This window comes from Cynara cardunculus (genome assembly GCF_001531365.2).
Source record: "Cynara cardunculus var. scolymus isolate 2C chromosome LG 5, CcrdV1, whole genome shotgun sequence".
Classification (NCBI taxonomy): domain Eukaryota; kingdom Viridiplantae; phylum Streptophyta; class Magnoliopsida; order Asterales; family Asteraceae; genus Cynara; species Cynara cardunculus.
This window is the reverse complement of record NC_037532.1, coordinates 6,645,991-6,655,861: the sequence shown is the minus strand read 5'-3', so window position 1 is coordinate 6,655,861 and position 9,871 is coordinate 6,645,991.

Genomic DNA, 9,871 nt, shown 5'->3' with positions numbered 1-9,871 from the left:
TGGTTAATATTGGTTCTCACAGTTACAACAAACAACTCAGTTCTCCCTTGAATAGGCCCCTATATATATATATATATATATATATATATATATGGTCGGGTTCACGTGAGACCAAAGGTTTTTCGTGAGACCCATAAGACCAATTTATGTTCATTGATCAACTTTATAAGCTAATGATCTAATGGTATAAAGTTGCAAGGTGACAATTTTATAATTATTGAGAAGTCTCGTGGTATTTATAAATGTTTAGATCTGACGATTATAAATCTAATCCAAGGGTTGAGAATTGGTTTTACGAATCTCACGAAAAACCCTTGGTCTCACGTGAACCCAACCCTATATATATATATATATAGATATATATATATATATATATATATATATGTTATATACACTTTGCTATTTAATACTTGATATGCATCACTCAATCAATATGGTTGTTTCATATCATTTGACTAATAAAATATAACAAATAAAAGCCAAATAGATTGTGCATGGAAAAATATAATTCAAATGCCATCATCAAAGTTCAATTCAAAACGGAAGTCAATGATGGAAAACTTTAACACGATTATAATGCTTCATATATCATGCAACAAAACCCAAACTTTTCTTTTCATTTGTAAACAACATATGCTTTTCCGACAATTACGTAAACCCAATGATAATGGAAATTGAGGTTTTTGTACGAACCTCCATTGTGCAGTTTTATTGACGTTCTTGGTTCTTACTTTATTGATGTGGCTGGAAAAAATATATGAGCAAGGTTCTTAGAGGTCCCACCACTGTAGATGCTCTTATGTCCATATCAATTTCAGATTCGTCTTTTCAAATAAATCAGATAATAATATAAATTTTCAAATACTAATAACGTTATAACAATAATATTATTTTTTTAATACAACGAAAATTACTTTTTAGTCGTCAGGTGCCAAATTTAAGATGGAAAATATTGGTCTTGAAAGAAACCTGGTAATTAATGAACATAAAAGAAGAAATTATACGGTTCTTTAATATTTTTCTAAAAGTCAACTACAAATGCCACTCAACAACGTTAACGGGAAGTTTGGTTAACGTAGAGGAATGAAAATGATAGAGAATAAAAATGGGAATGAATTTGCATTCCCCTCAGTTGTACCTGGAATGAAAATTTGGGTTTATGGAGGAATGGACTCGTTACATTATAAAAAACACACAGTTTCATTTATTTTTATTCCCGTTAATTACTGTTTAATACCTCTTACCAAACATCCTTAATTCTTGGTCTTGGTCTTGGTCTAAGTGTTTGACTTTTATGATACAAACTGATCAGCACGTTTCAAGGACTTGTGAAATTGCTTCTAAACCACGTACATTGGTTCACATGAGCAATGGAGTTGCATGGATCTGTTGAAGTTGTGGTTGAGCTGTTGGAAAGTTGCATTCACCTCGTGTACGCGACTTTGAAGTTGTTTTGTTTTATGGATTTGTTTGAGAGGTTTGAAACTTTTTTAATTAATAACCTCAAACTTTTTTAATTAATAAATTAACTTATATTAAATATAAATAAATTAATAAAGGCACTAATATAATTAAGTAATTTTTATAATTTTTATTTTATTTTAATTAATTATAATTATCCTTTATTTTCTTGGATTAATCACGTTCGTTTCCACTCTCTTCTCTTTCCTTGTGATAATTGTGTGATTGTGTAACCATAACCTATCAAAACCATGATCAATCGAGTGTAATTATAACCTATCAAAATCATGAGTAATCGTTGTGATAAATGTATAATTGTCTAACCCTAACCGATCAAAATCATGATCAAATTGAGTGCGCAAGTGATGTTATAATAGTGATATCACATGATTATCACACTCATATCACACCAAATCGTTTAGTGGATTTCGCCCGTAATTGGTGTGATAAATGTGTGATTGTCTAATCCTAACCTATCGAAATCATGAGTAATCATTGTGATAAATGTGTGATTGTCTAACCTTAACCGATCGAAACCATGATCAAATCGAGTGCGTTGTCATGATAGTGATATCACAGATTATCACACCCATATCATACCAAATCGGTAGCCGATTTCCTAAGTTAACCCTAGCCGAGCGGAATCCTTGTGATAATCACATGATTATCACACCAAATCGTGTTGAAATAAGTGATAACCATAATAGCCCATTATGTTATCCAGATTATTGGGTTTAGTGTGATCGTGTTTTTGAAATTTTATCACTTTGAATTACAATATTACCCTTTTACCTCTCAATTTTTTTTGAATTGTTTTAATTTCATTTTTAATTTAAAACATCTTTTAATTATTATTGTTATCACAATATAAGGTTAATAGGTTATTCTCACGTTTTCACAAATCACAGGGGTTCTCGTTTAAACCATTCCCTATATATATATATATATATATATATATATATATATATATATATATATATATATATATAGTGTTGAGTTCAAATGAGAAATATAATTATGTTGAGAATGAGAGAATCAATCTCATCCATTATATTAGAATTTATATACTGATTGTTTTTTTATTTAGTGTCATATATAGTAATTAAGATAGTTGTGGAAAAAATCAAATATTCTAATTTATCTTCTTATTTTCATTACTAAATGAAAGATTTTTGTCTACGAACTTTTTTCTAGGAAATCTGTCGTTAAAGGTGATCTATCATAAAACCATCATATGTTGGTGGGTAATTCAAATCAGTGACAGATTACACATAGATTTTCTGGGTGATCCATTGGAAGTTCAAATCAGTGACAGATTACACATGGATTCTAGTTTGTGATATTGATTTAAAACATAAAAAGTTAGTTGAGAAAAAAATTTAATAATAAATTAAAATCAGTGACAGATTACACATGGATTCTAGTTTCCGTGTGGCATCGGTAATAAACACTTTTGTGTGTTTGGATAAACAGCTTATACCGGTACCAAACCGGTAATAAGAAGTTTTTTAAGAAGTTAAATCATTCTAACTTATAATAAGTTGATAAGGATTTTTGTAGAAAAGCATAAGTTGTTTTAAATAAGCAATCCCAAACACCCCCTAAATATATTACTACTCAATCAAGTAAAATAAAATGTGTAGTACGATTACTAGATAACAGTTGTTTGTACTTATTTATTTGGGTCATGTATGGAGTAGCTCATGTGGTTACGCAATCATATTTGAAAACGAAACCAATTTGGCGCGATAGAAAGCATGGGGTGCCTTTCTGTAAAGGCCCCCTGAAAAAAGAACAAATCCCAAAATACATGTGATATCATATAACATGTTCCAATATATACAAACAGATCAGTTATATCCGTACATATCAACAAATATCCTGAATGCAAGAACTGGTCTATCAAAAACTAATCTGACAGCCAATTACATCTTTCCTTTGCTTTCCAACCTGAGCTGACCTGTAAATTATTTTGAAAACAATTGAGGGTTAGATCGAAAGGTATAGTGAGTGATTTCTCTCGTCTTTAAACCGAGATTCTAGGAAATAGTTATAAAATTGAACCAACAGATTTCCTGGAGTTAAAACAGTTGGAAAAACATTTTATGCAAACTGAGTCGTAGGATTTTACTTCAAAATTTAACTAAGTCCTGAAGCCTTCGCACGAAGGATGTGTGAGGCATGGCTGCCCTTTGCACAACAAGGGTGTGAGGGTTAACACCCTTCGCACAATAAAGATGTCCCTTTGCACACCTCTTATGCGAGGCTGTGCGAGGGTTCGTATAAACCTGTCATACTAAAAAAAATGTTAGTAATTTCAATCCTATTTTTAATGTTATAACTATCGCAGAGGCCTTGCTGCCTATCGCGGTTATCCCACCAACTATCGTGGATGTCCCGCCACCTATCGATGTTATCTCGCCACCTATCGATGTTATCTCGCCAACTATCGTGGATGCCTCGTCACTATTTTAATGCCTCGGCATATCCAAATATGTCACATAATTTCATGTATCAAAATAAATCACGTGTGACGTAATAACACGTATTTTATAAAAGCTTTGTAAACTCACATTGACCGATATCAATCGAAATCTCACCGGACTTCTATTTGGATCTACATGTAAACACAACTAATTACTATACCGTAAAAATATACCGGTCAAAACCTCGACGTAACTGAAATTAACCGAATCACAAACTTATACTACAAAATACAATTCTTACCTTTCTTTCTTTCTTCTTTGAACGAAAACCACAAGAACCACAAGAACTTTTAATCCTCAAAAACCCACACAATCGCTCCAAATGAAGCTTCTACTAAAACAAGCTATATATGTATATTAGAGGAAATTAAATGAGGTGTGAGGCGGTGCATGGGTTCGCACCCTACCTCCTCCCCCCACGTGAACGTCTTACCAAAACCAAAATCCAAGACATGCTATTGGACCAATATTTCAAATCACAAGTAGGTGACCAATACTTTATCTTTGGTCCCTCATCTTCCATCGTTATTTATTTCGAAACCCGATTAATACAAATTTATAATTACTATAGGCTAATATTAATTATTATATATTAATTAAAAAAAAAGTAAGGGAGAGAGGGATTGTGCATGGAAAATTTAATTCAAATGTCATAATAAAAAACGGAAGTCAATGATGGAAAACTTTATATATCATGCAACAAAACCCAGACTTGTATCTTGATTTGTAAACAACATATGCCTTTTTGGCAATTACACTTATAATGGAAGGTTTTTTTTGAATTTTTATAAGTATTTCTATTTTGAAATATAGGTTTTTGTTCGATCACAAGTTTTTATTAAAACTCAAGTGTTTGAACAAAAACCCAAGTTCTTATATATATTCCTTTTATTTGTTATGTTATTTATTATTTTTGTTATTTCTTAATTATTTTGTTTTCTTTTAATAAATCTATAGAACATTTAGAATTGATACAAAAAATATAAGATAATCGTTTTTAGTTTTGTTTTCTTTTTTATTTTATAAATCTTTATACAAGTTTTTGTATTAATAAGTTTAATCATTATATTATTATATTTCAGATACTTTTGAACATATATAATTATAATTAATTTAAAAATCGTAAATTAATAATTATAAAATATATTCTCAATTTTTTTAAAAATATACCAAATTGTTATATATATATATATATATATATATATAAAATGTGTGTGTGTGTGTTTTGCTGTAAAGTTGCAAGTGTAAAAAGATGGTCTCAAGAAAACAGCATGTTCTCACGTAAACCCAACCATAATGAAAAGTGAGGTTTTGTAAGAACCTCCATTATGCAGTTTTATTGACGTTCTTACTTTATTGATATGACGAGCAAGGTTCTTAGAGGTCTCACCATTGTAGATGCTCTTATATCCATAGCAATTTCATATTCTATCTTTTCAAATAATTCATATAACAATATAAATTTTCAAATACTAATAACGTTATAACAATAATATTATTATTTTTAATACAACGAAAATTATTTTTTGCTTGTGAGGTGCCCAATTTAAGACTGAAAATATTGGTCTTGAAAGAAACCTGGTAATTAATGAACATAAAAAGAAGAAATTATACGATTCTTTGATATTTTTTTAAAGGTCAACTATAAATGCCACTCAACAACGTTAATGGGAAGTTTGGTTCACATAGAGGAATGAAAATGATAGGGAATAAAAATGGAAATGAATTTTTATTCTCCTCAGTTTAACCTACAATGATAATTTGGGCTTATGAAAGAATGAACTCGTTATATTATAAAAAACACACGGTTTCTTTTATTTTTATTCTCGTTAATTACTGTTTAATACCTCTTACCAAACACCCATAATTCTTAGTCTTGGTCTGGGTGTTGAATTTTATGATACAAACTGATCAGCACGTTTCAAGGACTTGGGAAATTGCTTCTAAACCACGTACATTGGTTCACATGAGCGATGGAGTAGCATGGATCTATTCAACTTGTGCTTGAGCATCAGAAAGTTTTTTTATTATTATTATTAACTTGTATATCCAACTCGCTATGCGAGCTGACTAATTTTAGGGTGACCACCTGTTTTGTAGGTAATCCGGAGTCACCACATTTGAACCTCCGTGACCACAAGAGGATTTTTGTTTCTTCTTGGATTTGAACTTGTGACCTCCAAACACTTTTGACCTTTAAAGCCAAGCTCAAATCAATCATGCACCACCCTTGGTTGAGTATTAAAAAGTTGCATTCACCTTATGTAGCCGACTTTGAAGTTGTTTTGTTTCAAGGATTTGTTTGAGAGGTTTGAAAGATTGGGTGATCTCTAAGTCATTAAGATTAAATTTTAGGGCATATTTCACTGCAATAAAATAGGGTTTATAAGACACACTACAATAAAATTGGATTTATAAGACGGTTAAAATGTTTAAACGTCATAATAATATACTTTATAGAATTTAAATTTATAGGAGTAAACTATAAAGTATCATATCTGAAAATGTTATAATATGTTTATAGGATGTTTTTAGGCGTTTTAACAAGTTTCTTAGAACGTTTTAGAAAATAAAATGTCGTGTTATTTATTTTATAGAAAGATTTTGAGAAATGTACTATAAACCCATTTTTTATAGGATATTTTGTGTTTATATGACACTTTTTCAAATATTATCATATAGAATAATTATTACAACACTTTATTTTAAAGATGTCTTATAAAACTTGTTAGAACATCTAAAAGAATCATATAAACTTATTGCAACATTTTTAGATAATACGATCTTATAAGTTGGTCATATAAACTTAAGTTTTATAAAATAGGCTATTAAGACGCTTTAATATTTTAGACGTGCTATAAACCTATATGTTCTAGTGATGTTTAAAATATGTAAGTATCATGAATAGTGTGTTTTATACAACCAAACATTAATGTCATATCTAAAAGTGTTACGATGAATTAATATGATGTTTTTGGATGTTTTAACAAGTTTTTTTAGGACAACTTTAAAATAAAAGATCATGTTAGCTATTTCATATTCGAAAATTGTCCTATAAAAATAAATATCTTATAAAATGGTTAATACAACATTTTATTTGAAAAACATTTTAAAAATTGTGTTAAAACGTTCAAAAACGACTTATAAACTTATTTAACATTTATAGATGGAACAATTTATGGTTTAGTTCTATATAAAACATTATATTATGACATTTAGGGGCCGTTTACTAAACACTTATCCAGTAAGTGCTTACCGAGTAATTTTCTTTACCGGATGAACATGGTAATAGTTTAGAATCTTACTCGGTTAGAGCGGTAAAAGAACCGAGAATCTTACCCGGTAAGAGCAGTGAAAGGATGAAGAGTCTTACCTAGTAAGTGAGAGTGACGACTCTTACTCAGGTAAGTGCTTACCGGATAAATTGTTGCATACTATATCGTTTTGATGCACTATAGTCTTACCCAGTAAAATAAATTATAGTGTTCACTCCTATCGGTAAGTACTTAATGGGTAAGTATTTAAGTAAACGGCTCCTTAGACATTTTAGGTGTTATATGAACCGAATTTAATTTGTTGTAGCATTGTTAAACATCCCAATTAATCTTTTTAATTAACGATGATGTTACATAAATGAATCTATATATAAATTAAAGGAGAAACCAACTAGAATGACATGGCATTATGAGATTTGAGTATTCTTCAAATCTTGAAGTGTGGTTAAATTTGTTTATCTCACATTGGTGGGAAGAAAAATAGTAGAAGGAATGATATGTGTATATATATATATGACAAGATGAGGTGATTCTTTTTATTGTAAGTCATGATGTTGGCTCAAATGAGTCAACCACTTCATTTGCAATTGTCATTACGAGATTTGAGTTTTTTCCTTAAATCTTGAAATGTGGTTAAGTTTGTTTATATCATATAAAAAGAGAACTTTAAAATATTGAGATGACATCTTGTGATTGGTGTATTTTAAAATATTGCGTTGTGGTTGGTTTTTGGAAATCCCACATTGATGAACAAATGATACAATGATAGAGTATGATAGGTATATATAAAGTAAGCATGTGATGGTTTGAAAATTAAAAGAGCAATATAAATATGTGAGCTATTGTTTGACCTATAATTTTGGATTTTTAGTTGTTTTTTTTTTAATTATCAAAGACCAACAATCGAAGTTGAGGTGACATTATATAATTTTTGACAACTTAGGATGTTGGCTCCTTTTGATCAATCCTCTAAACTCACGTTATTGGCTCATTTTGGCCAACCCTCCGAACTCATGAGCTTACTCATTTTGGTCAACCTTATTTTAGCAAAAAGAATGAGGTGACATTAAATGAAGAACAGAGAGGCATTGACCTGACATTATGAAAATGAAGTATTTCCAAATAGTGAATTGTTGTTGAGTTTTAGATATCTCACTTGGTGAGAAATCGAAAAAATATAATAAAGAGACATGTATAATAATGAAGGATATAGCCCGATGGGATGATAATTGTGTCAACTAATGAGGGTTGACTCATGAGTTGTCTTATTTTTATAGTCCTATTTTTGCAAAATAGCATTTATTATATAAAACAAATCTTATTAAAAGATCAACCAAGTATTGTAAGGTGGCATTAAGACTTGAGTATTCTCAAATATTGAAATGTGATGTGTTTTGATTATTCCATGTTAGTAGGAAAATGGTAGATTGGAAAAAAAAAACATGTCTTTGAAATCTATAGTCGTGGGTTGGAATCAAAACCAATTCCAACCAAACGATAAAAAATATAGTTATAAAAAACCATGGTTGAAATCTATCAAAGTCAATCAAATGGTAAAACTTATAATTATGAAATATTTTTCTACATGTAATCAAAAGTATGAAAGATGTCTTTCAAATGTATAGGCATGGTTGAAATCAAAACCATTTCCATCCAAATAATAAAAATTATAGTAATGAAAAACCATGGTTGAAATCAAAGTCAACCAGATGGCAAAACCAATTAGTAATTTTTATATTTATGAAAACTCATGGTTGAAATCTATCAAAGCCAATCAAATAAAACTTATAGTTATGAAATATTTTTCTACATGTATACAAAAGTATGAAAGATGTATTTCAAATGTATAGTCATGATTAAAATCAAAATCATTTCCATCCAAACAATGAAAATTATAGTAATGAAAAACCATGGTTGAAATCAAAGTCAACCAGATGACAAAACCAATTAGAGTAAAACTTACAAGGGATGACGTGACATCCTAAGGAGTGAGTATTCTTCATTTCTTGAATTGTGGTTGAGTTCCGTATATCCCACATTGATGGAGATATGAAAGATTTACAATGAATGGTGGGTATAAGAATGGAGGTTGAGATGTCTTTGAGGCAACTTATGAGGTTGGCTCCTCTTGACCGATCCTCTAAACTCATGTTGTTGGCTTATTTTGTCCGACCCTCCGAGCTCATGGGTTGACTCATTTTGGTCAACTCTTTTTTTAACAAAAAAAAATGTTAACCATACAAATAAATTGGCTAAAATATAATTTTTGACCGACCTTTTGCAAAAAGAATATATATATATATATATATATATATATACACACACACACTATATTATAAAGCATTTAACAAAAACTCTTAAAAATTATTTTTTATGCATGAAGTACTATTTATTGATGCATATTACTTAAAATTCAAGATTACAAGTAAATTGTGCATGAGTACAACTTATTAAAGCTCTATGTTTGAATTCGTGTAACTAACTGTAGATAAACATAATCAAATAGAGGATAAACATCTTATTTTAAAATCTAATAAATCTAAAATATAGTTAGGATAATTATAGAGTCTAACAGAATACTTAATTATTATCTTTATAAAAAAAAATATTATTAAACCTAAATTAAGTCTTCGTTACGATAAATTAAAT